At 37.7% G+C, this 22,574-nt stretch overlaps 1 protein-coding gene across 2 annotated transcripts in view; it reads right to left on the bottom strand.

The window, feature by feature from the left end:
- LOC110761536 (TMV resistance protein N-like) overlaps window positions 1–22,574 on the bottom strand; it is an 89,825-nt gene that overhangs the window by 6,861 nt on the left and 60,390 nt on the right. Inside the window, exon 1 of one of the 2 annotated variants that reach the window (XM_088244965.1) lies at window positions 12,310–12,392. The exons of the other annotated variant lie outside the window; for it this stretch is intronic. The gene's annotated coding sequence lies outside the window, so the exon portion shown is untranslated. Of the gene's footprint in view, window positions 1–12,309; window positions 12,393–22,574 lie in introns of those variants that run through there. 2 annotated transcript variants of the gene reach the window in all.

The raw sequence follows: 22,574 nt of genomic DNA, 5'->3' as shown, positions 1-22,574 counted from the left end.
CCATGACTAAAAAATTATTAAAATAATATTTGACATCAAGCTTATGATATGTTATTTTAAACATATTTCTTCTAGCCTTCAAATTCATGTAGGATTTGACTATTCCGTTGAAGCAACTTTAACTTTCAATTTTTGTCATTTCACTAATGCAACATGGTATATTTATGATGAATTAGAGATGTTTAATGAACTTGCTTCTTAAATTTTTCAATAAAAAAAAAACTTGCTAATTGATTATATTGACGTAGCATTAGATTTATGGTATTTGATTTTTTTTTACATGTCTTTTCTGCCACAAGTTGCTGTAAGCTAATTGCTTGTGAAAGTACCAGTAAGTACCAGTAAGTACTAATTTATTTTCCAGTGTAGTATCGTCACTCCTATCATAGTAACTAACACATATCCAATTTTTTTGCCCATATAAATAGAGGGAAATATCAAGCTTTTTTTTATATCAAAATATCAAGCTTTTTATCGTCACTTCTGTTGAATGAAAGAACATTTTAATTGATTAAAATAAGGGGAAAGCTCAATGATCATTTACTTATTGGAAAATTTTGACCTAATCAGCATAGCTGATTGATCTGATTTTTAATTAATTTCATGAGGTAGCTCCTCCAATTGTCTTTAATGGGAAATCATTGATGTAAGTTCTACCCTTTACCATCTTTTTTTCGTGATTTTGTTTGTTTCTTGAGTATAATATTCTCTAGTCAGTTGATTGACCAATGAAAATTTAGCATGGAAATTACTACTAAGTCAAAGTACATTTTGAGAAGCCATCCGTGAAAGGAAATGACTTGCCTTAGCTACTGCATTAAACACATGTTTTAGCGATTGGAAGTGTAACTGAAATGGGGAAGTGCCATCTTGAATTGCAAAAAACTGAGCAGCAACATGTCTCTACGGGTATGTTTGGTACGCTTCACTGGACTGGACTGGACTGGACTAGGCTAAATAGCACTCGAAACCCATGTTTGGTAACAGACGGGACTAACTTAAATGAGACTATATAGTCCAATAGTGAAAAAAAGGCCTCACTCGCCCGTCTAATATAGTGAGCCTGAAAAGTGGTTCACTAAATAGCACGTTCCTAAATAGAACACGCTAGTCCGACTCCTCTCTTTAAAAAATATTAGGATTTTATTTGTTTTCTTTTTATTATTGTTTTAAATTTTTAATTGGGATTTTTAACATTTATTTATTTATTAGGTCAAAATCCGTAATTAAATTTAAATATTACAAGAATTATTTTGATATTGCATTTGACCACATTTGTATTTGGAAAATCAAACTATAATAATTGACAAATGCTTGATATTCTTTTTATATTGAAACAAGTTTAATAATTCATGATGTGCTGGAAAATCAAACTATAATAATTGACAAATGCTTGATATTCTTTTTATATTGAAACAAGTTTAATAATTCATGATGTGCTGCTTTCTTTATCGCAAGCAATTATTACCTTGTTAAATTATATTTTTCAGTTTAAAGTCAAAAGTCAAATATACAAAAATTATACACACACACACACATATATATATATATATATATATATTTTTTTTTTAAATTATTTTTTACTTGGTCTTCCATGAAAGACATAGAATTATATAGAGTGAGTTTAGCTCCTTAGTAATGTTTCGACCAACAAAAAATAGAAGATTTGTAGTAGTCTTGGGGCAAGGCTAAGGAGCAACTAAGATAAATCTTGAGAAGCCAAAAAAAAAATATCAAAATTTTATTCTTCATAAACAATCATAATTTTATTTGTTTTATTGTTTTAAATCTTTGAATTGTGTTTCTTTGTAGCATTTATTTATTTTTAGGTCAAAATTTCAAATTAAATTTAAATATTACAAGAATTATTTTTTAGTCCGACACAGCACCAAACATAGGTCTTCACTATTTTTACAATTCAGCTTCTTAGTCCGACGCAACACCAAACGTAGGTCAGTACTTAATACAGCTTAGTCCAATCCGAGCTAATCCAAGATAGTCCCAGGATTTAGTCCAGTCCATGACAGTCCGCCGTACCAAACGACCCCGTAGGGAAGAATAATCCCTACTTGTGTAAAAAAATCCTTCTTATCTTTTAGCTGGAAAGGGAAGAATAAATTAAACTAGAGTTCTTGTCAAATTATTAAATAAAGATCTCTGTTTTACAGAAGAGAGTCGGGTCAAAGAAAAAGAAGGGTGAAGGAAATTACCCGAACAACACCCTCCCTAGCTAACAAAACAAGAATATCTGAACAAGAAACAGCTCCAGGGCATTCCCTCTCCAGTGCTTCTTTAATTTCTTCAATGTACCTAAAGTTTCTCATCCCAAAGCTCATGGTCTGAAAAATAGCCAAAAAGAAAAGAATTAAAACAGGGGAATAAGTACTGATCTATTGGATAAAATCCAATTCGGTTCTATATAGGTTTCAAAAACAAACTAAAAAACTGAAGTGTTTTTAGATCTAATGGTCCCTAAATTTTGACCTGATTCGCATTTTGGTCATTCGATTTCCAAAATCGTTCCCATGGTCTTTCAATTTCACTTTTGTTAGGACAAATAGTCCTGCCATCAATTTTGTTATTTTTTACGTTAAATGCAGAGGTAAAATGGTACTTTTGTATTATTTTTATTTTCTACCATCTAAATATTCATTTCACTCAAAAAATAAAAATAAAAACTAAAAAACCTTCTTCCTATCCTCACCATCGCATGGAGGGTGGGGGTGTCGTTGTGGGAGCACCATTAGTTGTTGCCGGGGTGGTGGGTTAATTGACTTGGTGTCAGGTGGAAGTTGTCCATGGCTTTGTTGGAATATTCAGATGGTGGAAATTAAAAATAATACAAAAATACAATTTTGCCCCTACATTTAACAGAAAAAGTTAATAAAAATACTGTTATAAAACTAGGGAGAATTGTAGAGAGCAATAAGAGGAAGAGAAATACAGAGAATTTGTTCTATGAACTTGTATCAACTTATCTTATTCATCTTTGATAAGCGCCTATTTTATAGGCTTACGATAGAGGTATTTCACCCACAATTTATAGCTACTAATTACAATAATAAGGGCATAGGTTACAAAGCAATAAGGGGTGGAGGTAATGGATATTATGGTGGTCATCCACATTCCATAGATTTATAACACTTCCCCTTGGATGTCCACCATACAATGACATTGTTGCCTCATTAAAAACCTTGCTTGGAAAACCCAATGGGACAACACCGAAGAGAAGGGAAAAAGAGTGCAGTTTTCTTCTGGATCATTGATATGGTGTTGGACACGCTTATGTTGCCTCGTTAAACCCAGTGGGACAAAAACCTAGTCGAAGGGAAAAAGAGTACAACGCGCATATGTCATGTATGTAGTAGAATTGGGATGCTCCCCTTGATTGATATCTCCCCCTGATTTTCATTAACTTCTGGAATTTAGGCTTCAGAAAAAGCTTTGGTAAAAAGGTTCGCCAGATTATCTTGTGAATGAATTTGTTTAACTCCAATCTCTTGGCTTTTTTTCTAAAACTATGTCACCCTTGATGAACCCTTCTTTGATTTGAGCAATACAAGCAACATTGTTTTCATACATGATCATGTATCACACTATTCGACCTGTTTTTCACTTTTCAAATGATTGAACTCTTTATCTTAATGTTACCTGAACAAAACAATTATGAAATGGAACCAAAGCCAGAGAGAATTGGTAAGACCAACAATAAGAAGCTAACAGCCTCATAAAAGAGACAGAGAAAGAAAGAGAGAGAGTAGTGGCACTGGTGAGGCGAGCACACGGTTTCTCTTGGGTCAATGATCGGGCCAATTATTTATTTTTATTCTTGGTGTGGTGATAATTTTTTATTTATTTATTTATTTTTTTTTATTCTTGGTGTGAGATAAGGCAATTACTTGATATTTCCCTCAGATTAATCAATAATATAATTTTTTTGTTAAAGCATTTGAATACACCGTCTGTCTTTCACGGCTTATTAATATTCCCAATATGAAGTAAGCATTGACTCAAAATTCATCTGCAAATGCTAACCAAGGTGGTTGGTGTGAGTGGTTCGGCACTCTTATTCCTTAAGAGAGGTCAGGGGTTCGATCCCTGCTCTCGTACGGAGTCACCACTTTGGCCAACACTTTACTCCTTACGGGCCGACCCGGTATGAGTGGGGATTAGTCTGGGTTGTGGTTAAGGCTTAAAGATGCCACCCATAGTTGGGGCCCATCTAGGACCACCTCATGGTTTAGACCCAAAAGAAAAAAAATTCATCTGCAAATGCTTTGCCCAAAGAGCAATATCACTCTGCACAAATCACAGCCCAACCCAGTTTTCTTAGGGCAATTTGCAGTGATCACAGTGGGTTCCCCAACCTTGTCTGCCTTGCTAATTACCACAACATCCTGGAAAGCTCAGTGGCAACAGAGAAAGTGTGAGCCAAAACGCACTGCATGCCAAAGTCAACAAAATTTCCTATCCATGGACTCACTGCAACCTTCTCTGCCTTCCTGTGTTTTTTTTTCTCTCTGTGTTTTCCTAAGAGACTATAGTGCAAATATGATCAAGTTTTCTACTTGACAAATTAAAATCTGTAAAAAGTACTTCCTATCTCTTAGCTTGAGCCTTGAAATATAAATATGAATTTAACCACAAGAAAAAAAGGTAACAACTTCATATCTCTGTTTTACTAAAACCACAAGGAAAAAAGGTGACAACAGCTTTGGTGGTCCAAAATGGATTAAAATCTGTAAAAAAATCATTCTTATCTTTTAGCTAGAAAGAGAAGAATAAATTAAACTAGAGTTGTTGTCAAATTATTAAATAAAGATCAAAACTAGAGTTGTTGTCAAAGAAAAAGAAAGGTATAGGAAATTACCCGAACAACACCCTCCCTAGCTGACAAAACAAGAATATCTGAATAAGAAAAAGAAAGGTGCTTCTTTAATTTCTTCAATGTTCCATTTATGAGTGATTGGAGCAAAGTAAATCAACATACGATTAATCAACAAAGACTATTTTCTTTTCTTCGGTAATAATCAACTATAGACTTTAATTTCAGGTTTATATTGAGCTTCCAAAATTAAAGTTAATTACGTTGATTTAACCCAAAAAGAAAAAAAATCAACACACCAAGCACTACGCTCAGATTTATTGGATTTGTCAAGGGAAAAACAACAATTAAGCCAAAATAATATAAGGAGTACTAGGATTTCTCTCCAAAATAAAATAAAATTAGGAGTTGTAGATTTATGGTTGCCAAGTATTTCAAGGAAAAAAACAAGAATTTACCCATTTAATAGAACACAACTAGAGGCACAATGGCAGCAAAGATAAAATTAACAATCTTAAGGGTGGATACTCAAAATTGAACTTCATTCCAATTGTTATCCTGCGTAGCATAGCAACTACTTTTTAGTGTATTTAAATTGTTCTGAAATGTTGTCCCTTTACACTGTTCTAGCCTTCCCATTCTACTTCTTTAGAGCATCTCCAAGGGAGATGTTAAATGTAAAATGTTAAATTTGAATTTGATGGCTTATGTGGCAATTTGACACTTTGAAAAATATTGAACTCCACCCGAAATGCCAAATATCATATTATTTTATTATATTTTTAAAAGCAAATGAGCCCATATGATGCATAAGGTTTGAAAAGATAGTAAATGATAGCGGGGTCCATGACTAAAAAATTATTAAAATAATATTTGACATCAAGCTTTTGATATGTTATTTTAAACATATTTCTTCTAGCCTTCAAATCCATGTAGGATTTGACTATTCCGTTGGAGCAACTTTAACTTTCAATTTTTGTCATTTCATGTCATTTCACTAATATGCAACATGATATATTTATGATGAGTTAGAGATGTTTAATGAGCTTGCTTCTTAAATTTTTCAATAAAAAAAAAACTTGCAAAATTATTATATTGACGTAGCATTAGATTTATGGTATTTGATTTTTTTTTTTACATGTCTTTTCTGCCACGAGTTGCGGTAAGCTAATTGCTTGTAAAAGTACCAGTAAGTACCATAATATTTTTTAAAGACAAGAACTAAATTATTTTCCAGTGTAGTATCGTCACTCCTATCATAGTAACTAATACATATCCAATTTTTTTGACCATATAAATAGAGGGAAATATCAAGCTTTTTTTTGGTTCTGTTGAATGAAAGAACATTTTAATTGATTAAAATAAAGGGAAAGCTCAATGATCATTTACTTATTGTAAAATTTTGACCTAATCAGCGTAGCTGATTGATCTGACTTTTAATTAATTTCATGAGGTAGCTCCTCCAATTGTCTTTAATGGGAAATCATTGATGTAAGTTCTACCCTTTACCATCTTTTTTTCGTGATTTTGTTTGTTTCTTGAGTATAATATTCTCTAGTCAGTTGGTTGACCAATGAAAATTTAGTATGGAAATTACTACTAAGTCAAAATACATTTTGAGAAGCCATCCGTGAAAGGAAATGACTTGCCTTAGCTACTGCATTAAACACATGTTTTAGCGATTGGAAGTGTAACTGAAATGGGGAAGTGCCATCTTGAATTGCAAAAAACTGAGCAGCAACTGTTGAAGTGAGTCTCCTAATTAATCAAGGAGATTTATTTCCTTGATTAATTAAGGGATTTACTTTCCTATTTTATATAATTGATAAATCTTTGTATAATTAGGAGATACTTTCCTAATTCTTTCCTGTATCTAATTCCTTGTATAGCACTCTTGTAAACTCTTTATATATACCTTCTTATGGAGAAGAATAAATTATCTGAACATATTGAAAACCCGTATTCATATTTTAGCATGGTATCAAAGCAATCGATCCTAGGTTGTCTCTAAATCCTCGTATCGAATTTCTCGACACCCGAATCCCTCGTATCGAATTCCTTGAAACACGAACCCGTATCCTCGTATCCTGAATCCCGAAACCCTGAATCCTGAATCCTGAATCCCGAAATCCTGAATCCTGAATCCCGAAACCCTAAACACAAACCCGAAACCCTAAATATTTTTTCGTATTCTTCAATCATTCCGCTGCAATGGATATCGTCTCTTCCTCCGCAATTGCCACCACTGGTTCCCCGGGTTATGTTTTGCATAGTTCTTCAAAGAAACACACATGGGCCATTGACACCGGAGCCACTGATCACATGACCTTTGATCCCGGACAAATTTACTCTCATACACCGTCTTCTCAATCGGTGGTGTCTAATGCCAATGGTACCCCCTCCCCAGTAATTGGGGAGGGTTCCCTCTCTCTCTCTGACTCCCTCACACTGGATTCTGTGTTGATTGTTCCATCCTTACAACATAATCTCTTGTCTGTTGCCCAAATTACTACGACTTTGAATTGTACTGTAACTTTTTGGCCTACTCATTGTGTTTTTCAGGACATTCTCAGCAGCAAGACGATTGGTTGTGGTACTAGGAGGGGCAAACTCTACTATCTGGACTTGGCTTCTGGCAGTGAAGCCAGCCTCAGTTAGGCTTACGAAATTGGGGGTGCGAGTGTTGAGAAGCACACTTCCAAAGTATGGTTATGGCATCGCCGTCTTGGACATGCTTCGTTTGGATACTTACAGAAGCTATTTCCTTCCTTATTTTCAACGTTAGATATTTCCAGTTTTCAGTGTGACATCTGTGAACTGGCCAAGAGCCATCGTGTTCCTTTTCCCTTACGCTCAGCTAAAAGTCTGGTTCCTTTTTCTCTTGTTCATTCTGATGTTTGGGGCCCGGCTAGAATTCCCACTCCATGATCTGAATCAGTTCTTTCAAGATCATGGCATCATACATCAACGCTCATGTCCTTACACTCCTCAACAGAATGGTGTGGCAGAACGAAAGAATCGCCACTTATTGGAAGTAGTTTGTGCCTCACTCTTTGGTGCAAATATGCCTAGGTCCTTTTAGGGAGAGGCCGTCCTCTCTGTAGCATACCTTATAAATCGGATTCCCTCCAGTATCCTCCAGTTCAAAACCCCCCTTGAAACACTCCACCACCATACCCAAATACCTCCCACCCAAAACCTGGAACCCCGCATTTTTGGTTGTGTGGTGTTTGTCCACTTACATGATCACCAACGCAGCAAATTGGATCCCCGGGCCGACAAGTGTGTTTTCATTGGTTATGCACCTCATCAGAAAGGTTACCGGTGTTATCATCCTCCTAGTCAGAAGGTTTATACTTCGATGGATGTTGTGTTCCGAGAACACGAGCTCTATTTTTCAGATGCACATGAGGACACTTCTCAAATTTCAGATTTTTTTCCCTTCAGCCGGTTTTCCAGATTCGTTCCAGACTCAAAACGACCGGTCGCCCTACGAAAACGACCGGTCGCCAAATGAAAACGACCGGTCGCAAACGACTCTGCCTGAAAGTGACCGGTCGCATGTCTCTACCGACCGGTCGCCACGCACGTCAACGACTCTGCCTGAAAGCGACCGGTCGCTTGACCCTAACGACCGGTCGCCCCGCACGTCGCAACGCATGTCCACGACTCTGCCTGAAAGCGACCGGTCGCTTGACCCTAACGACCGGTCGCTCCCCCCAGTTTTTTCTGAAGTTGTTCCGCTTCAGTCCGATCCCAGCCATCACACTCAGGAGGAGAGAATTAAAGAGTTTGTGCCTGCTCCGGAGAATTCTTCAGCTCCAGTACCACACCAATCACCTGCTGAGGATGTCATTCAGGTAACTTCTCTACCTGAAACTGATAACATTAATGAAATAACTGATTGCATTTCAGAAGGCGCAGAGCCTACATATCAAATTCCAAAAAGGAAGAATCGTGATAAACCCCCAGTTCACTACGAAGCAGATCTCAATGCAAAGGGGAAATATCCTATCAACAATTATTTATCCCTCACCAGATTATCTGAGTCACGGGTACACTTTGTGAAGCAGTTAGCCGACATACATGTTCCCAACAGTGTAACCAAAGCACTAGAAGACCCAAAATGGAAAGAAGCCATGAATGAAGAAATGCGAGCTCTCTAGAAGAATGGCACATGGGAACTCGTGCCATTACCTCATGGAAAGAAGACAGTGGGATGCAGGTGGATCTATACTGTGAAACTCAAGGCAGATGGATCAATTGAAAGATATAAAGCTAGATTGGTGGCAAAGGGATACACACAGAGATATGGGATAGACTACCAAGAAACCTTTGCCCCAGTAGCCAAGATCAAAACTATCAGAGTCCTCCTGTCTCTAGCAGCAAATCTCGATTGGCCATTACATCAGTTTGATGTAAAGAATGCATTCTTACATGGAGACCTGGAAGAAGAAGTATATATGGACTTACCACCAGGATGTAACTTCACTCATGACAAGGAGAATCAAGTTTGCAAACTCAGAAAGTCACTGTATGGGTTGAAGCAATCCCCCAGAGCATGGTTTGGCAGATTCACTAAATCCATGAAGAATTTTGGATATATACAGAGTAATGCAGATCACACCTTATTCTTGAAGCGTAATGGAAGAAATCTTACTGCATTAATTGTGTATGTGGATGATATAGTCGTAACTGGAAACGACACAGGAGAGCGAATAAAACTGCAGAAGTATTTGTCTCAGGAATTTGAGATGAAGGATTTAGGTGATCTGAAGTATTTTCTAGGAATTGAAGTAGCCAGATCCACAACTGGTATATGTCTGTCTCAAAGGAAGTATGTATTAGATCTACTCACCGAAACAGGAATGCTTGGATGCAAACCTGCTGATACACCCATCAAGATGAATCACAAGTTATGTGAAGACATGGATCAAGAACCAACCAATAAGGAACAGTACCAACGCCTTGTTGGAAGGTTGATATATTTAGCCCACACAAGACCAGATATTGCATATGCTGTGAGTGTGGTTAGTCAGTTTATGCATTCACCCAATGTGTCACATAGGAATGCAGTTGATCGGATCTTAAGATACTTAAAGTCAGCACCTGGGAAAGGATTAATGTTCTCAAAAAATAGAGATCTCGAAGTTGTGGGATATACAGATGCTGATTGGGCTGGCTCTATTACTGATAGACGCTCTACTTCAGGTTACTTCACGTTTGTGGGAGGTAACCTAGTCACTTGGCGGAGTAAGAAACAAAATGTAGTTTCTCGGTCTAGTGCTGAAGCAGAGTATCGAGGAATGGCTCACGGAGTTTGTGAATTACTATGGATCAGAAGATAGTTGACAGAATTGGGTTTCAAGCCAAAAAAACCAATGGAGTTACATTGTGATAACAAGTCAACCATCGATATTGCTCATAATCCAGTTCAACATGATCGAACTAAACATGTTGAGGTGGATAGACATTTTATCAAGGAAAAAATTGAGAAGAAGATCATTCGCCTACCATTCGTAAAATCAGAAGATCAATTGGCAGATATCTTAACCAAAGCTGTTTGTGGAAGAGTATTTCATGACTCACTTACCAAGTTGGGCATTGGTGACGTATATGCACCAACTTGAGGAGGAGTGTTGAAGTGAGTCTCCTAATTAATCAAGGAGATTTATTTCCTTGATTAATTAAGGGATTTACTTTCCTATTTTATATAATTGATAAATCTTTGTATAATTAGGAGATACTTTCCTAATTCTTTCCTGTATCTAATTCCTTGTATAGCACTCTTGTAAACTCTTTATATATACCTCCTTATGGAGAAGAATAAATTATCTGAACATATTGAAAACCCGTATTCATATTTTAGCAGCAACATGTCTCTACTTGTGTAAAAAAATCCTTCTTATCTTTTCGCTAGAAAGGGAAGAATAAATTAAACTAGAGTTGTTGTCAAATTATTAAATAAAGATCTTTGTTTTACAGAAGAGAGTCGGGTCAATGAAAAAGAAGGGTGAAGGAAATTACCTGAACAACACCCTCCCTAGCTGACAAAACAAGAATATCTGAACAAGAAACAGCTCCAGGGCATTCCCTCTCCAGTGCTTCTTTAATTTCTTCAATGTACCTAAAGTTTCTCATCCCAAAGCTCATGGTGTGAAAAATAGCCAAAATGAAAAGAATTAAAACAGGGGAATAAGTGCTGATCTATTGGATAAAACCCAATTCGGTTCTACATTTGAAAAAACAAACTAAAAAACTGAAGTGTTTTTAGATCTAATGGTCCCTAAATTTTGACCTAATTCGCATTTTGGTTATTCGATTTCCAAAATCGTTCCCATGGTTCTTCAATTTCACTTTCGTTAGGACAAATAGTCCTGCCAACAATTTTGTTATTTTTTATGTTAAATGCAGAGGCAAAATGGTACTTTTGTATTAATTTTATTTTCTACCATCTGAATATTCCTTTCACTCAAAAAATAAAAATAAGAACTAAAAAAACCTTCTTCCTATCCTCACCATCGCATGGAGGGTGGGGGTGTCGTTGTGGGAGCACCATTAGTTGTTGCCGGGGTGGTGGGTTAATTGACTTGGTGTCAAGTGGAAGTTGTCCATGGCTTTGTTGGAATATTCAAATGGTGGAAATTAAAAATAATACAAAAATACCATTTTGCCCCTACATTTAACAGAAAAAGTTAATAAAAATACTGTTATAAAACTAGGGAGAATTGTAGAGAGCAATAAGAGGAAGAGAAATACAGAGAATTTGTTCTATGAACTTGTATCAACTTATCTTATTCATCTTTGATAAGCGCCTATTTATAGGCTTACAGTAGAGGTATTTAACCCACAATTTATAGCTACTAATTACAATAATAAGGGCATAGGTTACTAAGCAATAAGGGGTGGAGGTAATGGATATTATGGTGGTCATCCACATTCCATAGATTTATAACACTCCCCCTCTTGGATGTCCACCATACAATGACATTGTTGCCTCATTAAAAACCTTGCTTGGAAAACCCAATGGGACAAAACCGAAGAGAAGGGAAAAATAGTGTAGCTTTCTTCTGGATTATTGATATGGTGTTGGACACGCTTATGTTGTCTCGTTAAATCCAGTGGGACAAAAACCTAGTCGAAGGGAAAAAGAGTACAACGCCCATATGTCCTGTATGTAGTAGAATTGGGATGCTCCCCCTAATTGATATCTCCCCCTGATTAATATCTCCCCTTGATTTTTATTAACTTCTGGAATTTAGGCTTCAGAAAAAGCTTTGGTAAAAAGGTCCGCCAAATTATCTTGTGAATGAATTTGTTTAACTCCAATCTCTTGGCTTTTTTTCTAAAACTATGTCACCCTTGATGAACTCTTCTTTGATTTGAGCAATACAAGCAACATTGTCTTCATACATGATCGTTTATCACACTATTCGACCTGTTTTTCACTTTTCAAATGATTGAACTCTTTATCTTAATGTTACCTGAACAAAACAATTATGAAATGGAGACAAAGCCAGAGAGAATTGGTAAGACCAACAATAAGAAGCTAACATGCTCAGAAAAGAGACAGAGAAAGAAAGAGAGAGAGTAGTGGCGAGGCGAGCACACGGTTTCTCTTGGGTCAATGATCGGGCCAATTATTTATTTTTATTCTTGGTGTAGTGATAATTTTTTATTTATTTTATTTCATTCTTGGTGTGAGAAAATGCAATTACTTGATATTTCCCTCAGATCAATCAATAATATATTTTATTTTCATTTGAATACACCGTCTGTCTGTCACGGCTTATTAATATTCCCAAATATGAAGTAAGCATTGACTCAAAATTCATTAATTAGTCACCTCATCTGCAAATGCTTCGCCCAAAGAGCAATATAACTGTGCACAAATCACAGCCCAACCCAGTTCTGTTAGGGAAATTTGCAGTGATCACGGTGGGTTCCCCAACCTTCTTTGCCTTCCTCTTTTTTCTCTGTGTGTGTTTCCTAAGAGAAAGTGTGAGGCCAAACACACTGCATGCCAAAGTCAACAAAATGTCCTTGCAACCTTCTCTGCCTTCCCTTTTTTTCTCTCTGTGTTTTTTTAAGAGACTACAGTGCAAATATGATCAAGTTTTCTACTTGACAAATTAAAATCTGTACAAGTACTTCCTATCTCTTAGCTAGAGCCTTCAAATATAAATATGAATTTAAATCTGTACAAGTATACTAACTTCATATCTCTGTTTTACCAAAACCACAAGAAAAAAAGGTAACAACAGCTTTGGTGGTCCAAAATGGATTAAAATCTGTAAAAAAATCCTTCTTATCTTTTAGCTGGAAAGGGAAGAATAAATTAAACTAGAGTTGTTGTCAAATTATTACATAAAGATCTCTGTTTTACACAAGAGAGTCGGGTCAAAGAAAAAGAAGGGTGAAGGAAATTACCAGCTGACAAGGAATAACACCCTCCCTAGCTGACAAAACAAGAATATCTGAACAAGAAACAGCTCCAGGGCACTCCCTCTCCAGTGCTTCTTTTTAATTTCTTCAATGTACCAAAAGTTTCTCATCCCAAAGCTCATGGTCTCAAAAATAGCCAAAAAGAAGAGAATTAAAACAGAGGAATAAGTACTGATCTATAGGATAAAACGCAATTCGGTTCATATAGGTTTCAAAGACAAACAAAACTTAAAAACTGAAGGGTTTTTAGGTCTAATCGTGCCTAACTGTGACCCGATTCGCATTTTGGTCCCTCAATTTCCAAAATCTTTCTCGTGGTCCTTCAACTTCACTTTTGTTAGGACAAATAGTCCTGCCGTCAATGTTGTTATATTTTATGTTAAATGCATAGGCAAAATGGTATTTTTGTATTATTCTTATTTTTCACCATTTGAATAATACAAAAATATCATTTTGCCCCTACAACTAACAGAAAAGGTTAATAAAAATACCATTTTACGACTTAGACATTGAGAATAAATAGCTTATTGAGAATGCTATAGTTCATAAGTTGTGTCAATAAAAACCAAGCCATTATAACAAAGTTAGGTCTAACAAGCTTGTAGATCTTGAGGTGCAAATTTCATGTGAACCTGGCTAATAAGCACGCAACTATTTTTCATCCCCTCGAGTTGATAAAAAATCATGCAACAAGCTTTGCTTAGAGGAGGTGTTGTTCCCTCTGTTTGTTATTTGATTCCTACTTGTTTTCCTACTTGTATTTTCATCCCCTCGAGTTGATAAAAAATCATGCAAAAATCATGAAACTAATTCATTATATTGACGTAGCATTACATTTATGGTTTTTTTTTTAAATTTTATTTACATGTCTTTTCTGCCACCAATTGCTGTAAGCTAATTGCTTGTAAAAGTACCAGTAAGTACTATAATATTTTTGAAGGGCAAGTACTAATTTCTTTTCCAGTGTAGTATCGTCACTCCTATCATAGTAACTAATACATATACTATTTTTTTCCCCATAAATACATATCATTTTGATCAAAACATCAAGCTTTTTTTTTTTGGTTCTGTTGAATGAAAGAACATTTTAATTGATCAAAATAAAAGGAAAGCTCAATGATCATTTACCTATTGGAAAATTTTGACCTAATTATATGATTCAGATCCAAAGTTAAACTGTTAAACCGTAAATTGAAATCGCATATTTATATTTGTGACTCTTTTTTTGCAGATTTTTATATTTTAATAGAATCGAAATTCGACATATGAAGAGACAGCTCCAAATTTGTTTGCTATGAATTCTTGTAAGTTATTATTAATAAAGAAGGTTATTAATGGATACTCTTATTTTTTAGAAGGATATTCTTTTCTTTTCATTGGAATTATTTCGATAGAGATGAGGAAAAGTTAGTTATTATTTAAAAAAAATTAGGGGAGACTAACATAGGGCATTATGACTTTTGTGGAAAAATATTTCAGAGTGTCGTGTAAAATATAGGCACTTACAGAGAAATGAATGTTGTAGCTGATTGTATGGCTAACTGGAGATTTAACTTGGATTTGGGGGTTTGTCATTTGAATGAGGCCCCTGCTTGGGTTAGCTCTTTCTTGGAGGATGATTTATTAGGAGTTGTTAGGTCTCGCTTGATCTGTACTAGTTAGTTTTTGTTTCTTTCTGCAGTTTGTCCCCCCTATCTCATCAAAAAGAAAAAAAGAAAAAAAAGAGGGCTACCCTTTTTTAAAATTAAAATATATTACATGTATTTTAAACTTATTCACCCCATAAAAGCTTAGTAGCTCACCCAATGTAGCCTAATAACCCATTGTCCACTCAACTCTATAGGTCTACAATCATCTTATTTTTAATTTGTTTGCTCAATTAAGAAATATAATCTCTTAATAAACACTCATGATTTCAACTCTCTACTATTTTATCATAATGTATGCTTTTATTTCTAGAAAAATATTTTAAGAAAATAACTTTAGCTAGCCCACCCATTGAAAAATTCTTGGTTATGCTCTTGAATATAGGACTTGTCTTGCTCATATGCAAATGAGACTTTTTGCACCCACACCCCGTCATTTTTGGTTATGCGCAATTATAGCATGTTTTCATTGTTAAGGACATCATAGTAATATTACACAATATGATATGCCTTGTTTTTGTTTTCAATTTCTTTTGGTGATGTATGTAAATAGTAAGGATGATATGTCCGTAACTAGGGGTCATCATTTGGCTCGCAGCCCGTGGGCCGAAGTGGGTAGCCTGGCCCGATAGTTAGGCGTTAGTCCCATTTAGTCTGGCCCGTTCTAAGGTTCGGTAGGATTTGGGTTACAGTTTTGAAATTTTCAGCCCGTTCTCAGCCTGGCTCGACAAGGCCCATCCATGGTCTGACCCGGTCTGAGTAAGCTCGCTCATTACTCCATTTACTTAAGTTTACATGTAAATAAGAAAGTGCCCCCCATTTGGATTCAATTAAAAATAGTAGAAAATCAAATCCCCAACAAATCAAAATATGAAAATCTAGTTTAGTATAAGATACAGTTTATACCAATATTGATACCTTAATAAGTCAATGTATATTTTATCCTAAAATCTCATAAAACTGTGTTTGATTATTTAAGATAAACATTGCTAAAATATGAATATGGGTTTGAATATATTAGGTTAGGTTTTATTCTTCTCCATAAGGAGGTATATATAAGAGTTTTCATGAGTGCTTTACAAGGAATTTGTTTGTACAATATCTGGCCAAGCATTTCCAAGCATTTCCAAGCTAATCCAAGCAAAGGGAAGGGAGTCCCACATCGACAAAACACAAGAGAAGGGGACTTTCCCTTCCCTATAAAAGAAGACCCCTCTCCTTCAAAGGAGAGAGAGGAAGAAAGAGGTTGGGCAGGCTACTAGGGCCTTATGGGCTTACCCATGAGCCCATTTACAAGCCCATGAATCTTCGGCCATCAGCCAGATCATCTGCCTTCGGCCATCAGCCTTCGGCATCTGCCCTCAGCCTTCGGCCTTCGGTATTCTTCCTCTTCCCCTTGGGTCTAACCCTATGTACAATGTATACACACATTATTATAATGAGAACATACTTCTCTGTGGACGTAGCCCATTATTCGGGTGAACCACGTACATTTGTCTTCTGTATGCATGTCCATTTATTTACCGATTGCTCTTACATACTGAGGGTCCTCACCCTCAACATCCACCTCATCTTTAAGTTGGCCTACATACTACCTGTCTAGTTTTAGCGCAAACAGATTGGCGCCGTCTGTGGGAAACGACACAAAACGCTATGTCGTTCTCCTTCACGAGTGCTTTCGGCACCCTTTTGAGCCATGCCCTCGGAACCTCCTACCATCTGTCTTTGGCCTTCGGCACCCATCATCATTCGGCGCGTGCGATGTCTTCACATCCCCCCAATGATTCGGCATCTGCCTTCGGCCTTCGGCACCCATCATCATTCGGCGCGTGCGATGTCTTCACATCCCCCCAATGATTCGGCATCTGCCTTCGGCCTTCGGCACTGTTGCGTAGATACAGCTGCACCAAAATGGATTCAGCTGCATCCTCAACTTGTGATACTCGCAAGTGCACGAGCCATTCGGTAGTATAGCGTATGTAAGTGCGAGGTCGATCCCACGAGGATTGGTGATTGAATGATTCAATTCATTTTCCCTACACAAAACAGAAATGAAAAAGAAGGGTAATAAATAAAACAAGGAAGAAAGAAAATAACTAACTCAAGCAGATAAGTTCCCAAGTTCAATTAGATTAACGGATTGATTCTAGCTAATGTATGATTAAGCCATGGTGTGTGGTCATAACCTTGTGTTCCTAATTCCCTAATTTGATCATTTGTTGTCTAACCTAAAATTAAGCATTAGGAACCCATTAAGCATAGAAGAACAATTTAAACAACCAAGCATGTATCTAATCCCTGTTGTCGAATGTCCATACATACTCTTCCTATTCATAGTTCAATTCGAATTAAAGTATGGTGTCTACTCTTAATTCAAACCAAGATAGCTAACATGCAAGCCTAAATGGTGATCAATCATTCAAACTAGCATATTAACTTATAAGCATAATGAATAAGAACAAAACTCATAATTGAAACTTGGAAACTAATCAAACTTGAAACTAAAGAAAAGAATTTACATAACAATGAAAATTAAAGTAGAACTTGGAAAGACTTAAAGGAAAATTTCAGCCCAAAGATCTCATTATAACAATTGAAAACTAGAAAGAGAAACTAAGAGAATTTGAGGGAGAGAAGGGAAGGGAGCTCTAGAGAAGTGTTTGAGAGCTCCCCCCCTTGGGGTGTGTTTACAAGCTTAGAGAACCTCCCTATTTATAGGCCTAGGGGAAGTGAAAATCTGAATTATACAATTGAAGTTTCTAAACACACTAACTTCACCTAACACACAACACTTAATTCATCAACTTAACCTAACACACAATTGCATTTGAAAACAATTCTTCTTGTCATTAAGCTTAGTGTTGCATCATCCACTTCAACATCTTTCAATTCATTTGGCTGCTGCAAAATTCCACTCAATTATAGGAATTGAATATGCTTCACCTAACTTCCCCACAATCAATAACACCTCATGCATATGTCAAGCATGACAATGCATTGCAGTCTTCTTTTGGGCTCGTTTTGGGCTTGTTTCTCCATCCATAAAATTCTGGAAAAATATGGATCTTGAAGATCTTTGAATTATCTTTCCAAGCATATGCAGCCCAACTCAAGGAAAAATCCGGAAGGCCTTCAAATGTGATTTTTGGCCCAGTAACGCAGATGCTGCCGAATTTGACCTTAAGTTGCCAAAACATGTATAACTTTCTCTAGAAGACTCGGAATCATGAACCGTAAAATTCTACAGACAATAGACTTCCGTATCTTTCCAATGATGTATGGCTCATCAACTGGTTCTTCTTGAGCAAGTGCAGTCCAATCCGTGAAGTTGACTGATCTGCAGACACCGTTTTGAGCTAACTTGTCTCCAAAATGCAATTAGTGATTCTCAAGCTTATCACACTGAAATAAACACAAAACTTATTAAAAGCACAAATTTAACTCAAAAACATAACCAAATCATAAATTAGAAGGGTACAAAATGATATGTAAATATGCACCGATCAGGCACCCATCATCATTCGGCGCGTGCGATGACTTCACATCCCCCCAATGATTCGGCATCTGCCTTCGGCCTTCGGCACCCATCATCATTTGGCGCGTGCGATGTCTTCACATCCCCCCAATGATTCGGCATCTGCCTTTCGCCTTCGGCACCCATCATCATTCGGCGCGTGCGATGTCTTCACATCCCCCAATGATTCAGCCTTCGGCCATCAGCCTTCGGCCATCAGCATCAGCCTTCAGCCATGCCGAACGGCACCTTCTAGGAGACACTTCTCCAGCGCCTTTTCTCGGCCATCAGCTTCAGCCATCAGCTTCGGCCATCAGCTTCAGCCATCAGCTTCAGCCTTCGGCCATCAGCTTCAGCCATCAGCCTTCGGCCATCAGCTTCAGCCATCAGCTTCAGCCTTCGACCATCAGCCTTCGACCATTAGCTGAAGCAATGCTTGGCCAGTGCATTAATGACTACAAGTCCCCAATCAAGAAGTACCTCCTTAATCGGGAACTTGGGGGACTCCTGTTTGTACAATATCTGGCCAAGAATTTCCAAGCATTTCCAAGCTAATCCAAGCAAAGGGAAGGGAGTCCCACATCGACAAAACACAAGAGAAGGGGACTCTCCCTTCCCTATAAAAGAAGACCCCTCTCCTTCGAAGGAGAGAGAGGAAGAAAGAGGTTGGGCAGGCTACTAGGGCCTTATGGGCTTACCCATGAGCCCATTTACAAGCCCACGAATCTTTGGCCATCAGCCAGATCATCTGCCTTCGGCCATCAGCCTTCGGCATCTGCCTTCAGCCTTCGGCATCTGCCCTCAGCCTTCGGCCTTCGGTATTCTTCCTCTTCCCCTTGGGTCTAACCCTATGTACAATGTATACACACATTATGATAATGAGAGCATACTTCTCTGTGGACGTAGCCCATTATTCGGGTGAACCACGTACATTTGTCTTCTGTATGCATGTCCATTTATTTACCGATTGCTCTTACATACTGAGGGTCCTCACCCTCAACATCCACCTCATCTTTAAGTTGGCCTACATACTACCTGTCTAGTTTTAGCGCAAACAGAATTAGATACAGTAAAGGATTAGGAAAGTATCTCCTAATTATACAATGATTTGACAACTATATAAAATAGAAAAGTAAATCCCTTAGTTAATCAAGAAAATAAATCTCCTTGATTAATTAGGAGACTCACTTTAAGTACCTTAAGATCCGATCAACTGCATTCCTATGAGACACACTGGGTGAATGCATAAACTGACTAACCACACTCACAGCATATGCAATATCTGGTCTTGTGTGGGCTAAATATATGAACCTTCCAACAAGGCGTTGGTATTGTTCCTCATTGGTTGGTTCTTGATCCATATCTTCACACAATTTGTGATTCATCTCAATGGGTGTGTCAGCAGGCTTACATTCAAGAATTCCTGTTTCAGTGAGTAGATCTAATACATACTTCCTTTGGGATAGAAAAATACCAGTTGTGGACCTTGCTACTTTAATTCCGAGAAAGTACTTCAGATCACCTAAATCCTTCATCTCAAATTCCTGAGACAAATACTTCTGCAGTTTCAGTTGCTCTTCTGTGTCGTTTCCAGTTACGACTATGTCAGCCACATAAACAATCAATGCAGTAAGTCTTCTTCCATCACGCTTCAAGAACAAAGTGTGATCCGCATTACTCTGTATATATCCAAAATTCTTCATGGATTTAGTGAATCTGCCAAACCATGCTCTAGGAGATTACTTTAACCCATACAATGACTTTCTGAGCTTGCAAACTTGATTCTCCTTGTCACGAGCTAAGTTACATCCTAGTGGTAAGTCCATAAATACTTCTATTCTTCCAAGTCTCGATGTAAGAATGCATTTTTTACATCAAACTGATGTAATGGCCAATCGAGATTTGCTGCTAGAAACAAAAGGACTCTGATAGTTTTAATCTTGGCTACTGGGGCAAAGGTCTCTTGGTAGTCTATCCCATATCTTTGTGTGTACCCCTTCTCCACCAATCTAGCTTTATATCTTTCAATGGATCCATCTGCTTTGAGTTTCATAGTATAAATCCATCTGCATCCCACTGTCTTCTTTCCATGAGGTAATGACACAAGTTCCCATGTGCCACTCCTCTAGAGAGCTCACATTTCTTCATTCATGGCTTCTTTCCATTTATGGTCTTCTAGTGCTTCAGTTACACTGTTGGGGATAGATATGTCGGCCAACTGCTTCACAAAGTGTACTTGTGACTCTGATAATATGTTGAGAGATACATAATTGTTGATGGGATATTTCCCTTTTGCATTAAGATCTGCTTCATAGTGGACTGGAGGTTTGCCACGGTTCTTCCTGTTTGGAATCTAATATGTTGGCTCTGTGCCTTCTGAAATCAAATCATTATGGGATATTTTATTAATGTTATCAGTTTCAGGAAAAGATGTTACCTGAATGACATCCTCAGCAGGTGATTGGAGTGGTACTGGAGTTGAAGAATTCTCCGGAGTGGGCAAAAACTCCTCAATTTTCTCCACCTGAGTTTGGCAGCAGGGAGACGACCGGTCGCGGTCCTTTGGCGACCAGTCGTTTTGAACCAGATCAGGCGTATGCAGATTTCTGGGGAGCGATTGGTCGCTTCCAAAATGCGGCCGGTTGTTTTCGGGTAGTGTCGTTGGCGACCGGTCGCTTTCAACCTGCGACCGGTTGCTTTCAGACAGAGTCTCTTGCGACCGGTCGTTTTCAAGTAGAGACGAATATGAAGGAAAAATTTCTGAAATTTGAGAAGTGTTGGCATCGCAATGCTCCTCCTGTACGGTTGAACTTGTTCCAGGAACACAACATCCATAGAAGTATAGAATTTTTTACTAGGAGGATGGTAACACTGGTACCCTTTCTGATGAGGGGCATAACCAATGAAAACACACTTTTCGGCACTGGGATCCAATTTGCTGCGTTGGTGATCATGTAAGTGGACAAAGGCCACAAAACCAAAAATCCGGGGTTCCAGGTTTTTGGTAAGAGGTATTTGGAGATGGTGGTGGGGTGTTTGAAGGGGGGTTTGGAAATTTAGGATACTAGAGGGAATCCGATTGATGAGGTATGCTGCAGAGATGACGGCTTCAATCCAAAAGATCGTGGCATATTTGCGCCAAAGAGAGAGGCACGGACTACTTCCAATAAGTGTCTGTTCTTTCTTTCAACCACCCCATTTTGTTGGGGAGTGTAAGGACATGAGCGTTGATGTATGATGCCATGATCTTGTAAGAACTGGGTAAGATCATGGTTGAGAAATTCTCCGCCATTGTCGGAACGAAGAACCTGAATTCTAGAATGAAATTGTGTCTCCGCCATTTGATATAACTGTTGAAACTTGGAACTGATTTCCCCTTTTGTTGTGAGATGGGAAACCCAGGTCATGCGTGTGCAATCATCAATAAACGTGACAAACCATCTAGCTCCCCCTGGAGTGGTAATTTTAGTAGGGCCCCAAACATCAAAATGAACAAGAGAAAAAGGAACCAAACTTTTATGTGAACTTAAAGGAAAAGGAACACGATGGCTCTTGGCTAGTTCACAAATGTCACACTTAAAACTGAAAATATCTAAATTGGAAAATAAGGAAGGGAATAGCTTCTGTAAATATCCAAACGAAGCATGTCCAAGACTATGATGCCATAACCATACTTCGGAAGTTTGCTTCTCAACACTCGCACCCCTAATTTTGTAAGCTTGGCTGAGGCTGGCTTCACTGTCAGATGCCAAGTCCAGATAGTAGAGTTTGCCCCTCCTAGTACCACAATCAATCGTCTTGCTGCTGAGAATGTCCTGAAAAACACAATGAGTAGGCCAAAAGGTTACAGTGCAATTCAAAACCGTAGTAATTTGGGCAACAGACAAGAGATTATGATGTAATGATGGAACAATCAACACAGAATCCAAAGTGAGGGAGTCAGAGAGAGAGAGGGGGTACCATTGACATTAGACACCACCGATTGAGAAGACGGTGTATGAGAGGTAATTTGGCCAGGATCAAAGGTCATGTGGTCAGTGGCTCCGGTGTCAATGACCCATGTGTGTTTCTTTGAAGAACTATGCAAAACATAACCTTGGTACCTATGGTGGCAATTTGGGAGGCGGTGGTTTGGGTAGATGAG

The sequence above is a fragment of the Prunus avium genome, chromosome 8, assembly GCF_965620075.1.
Source record: "Prunus avium chromosome 8, drPruAviu1.hap1.1, whole genome shotgun sequence".
Lineage (NCBI taxonomy): Eukaryota > Viridiplantae > Streptophyta > Magnoliopsida > Rosales > Rosaceae > Prunus > Prunus avium.
The sequence above is the reverse complement of the archived record's forward strand: the minus strand, read 5'-3'. Positions and strand labels throughout refer to the sequence as shown.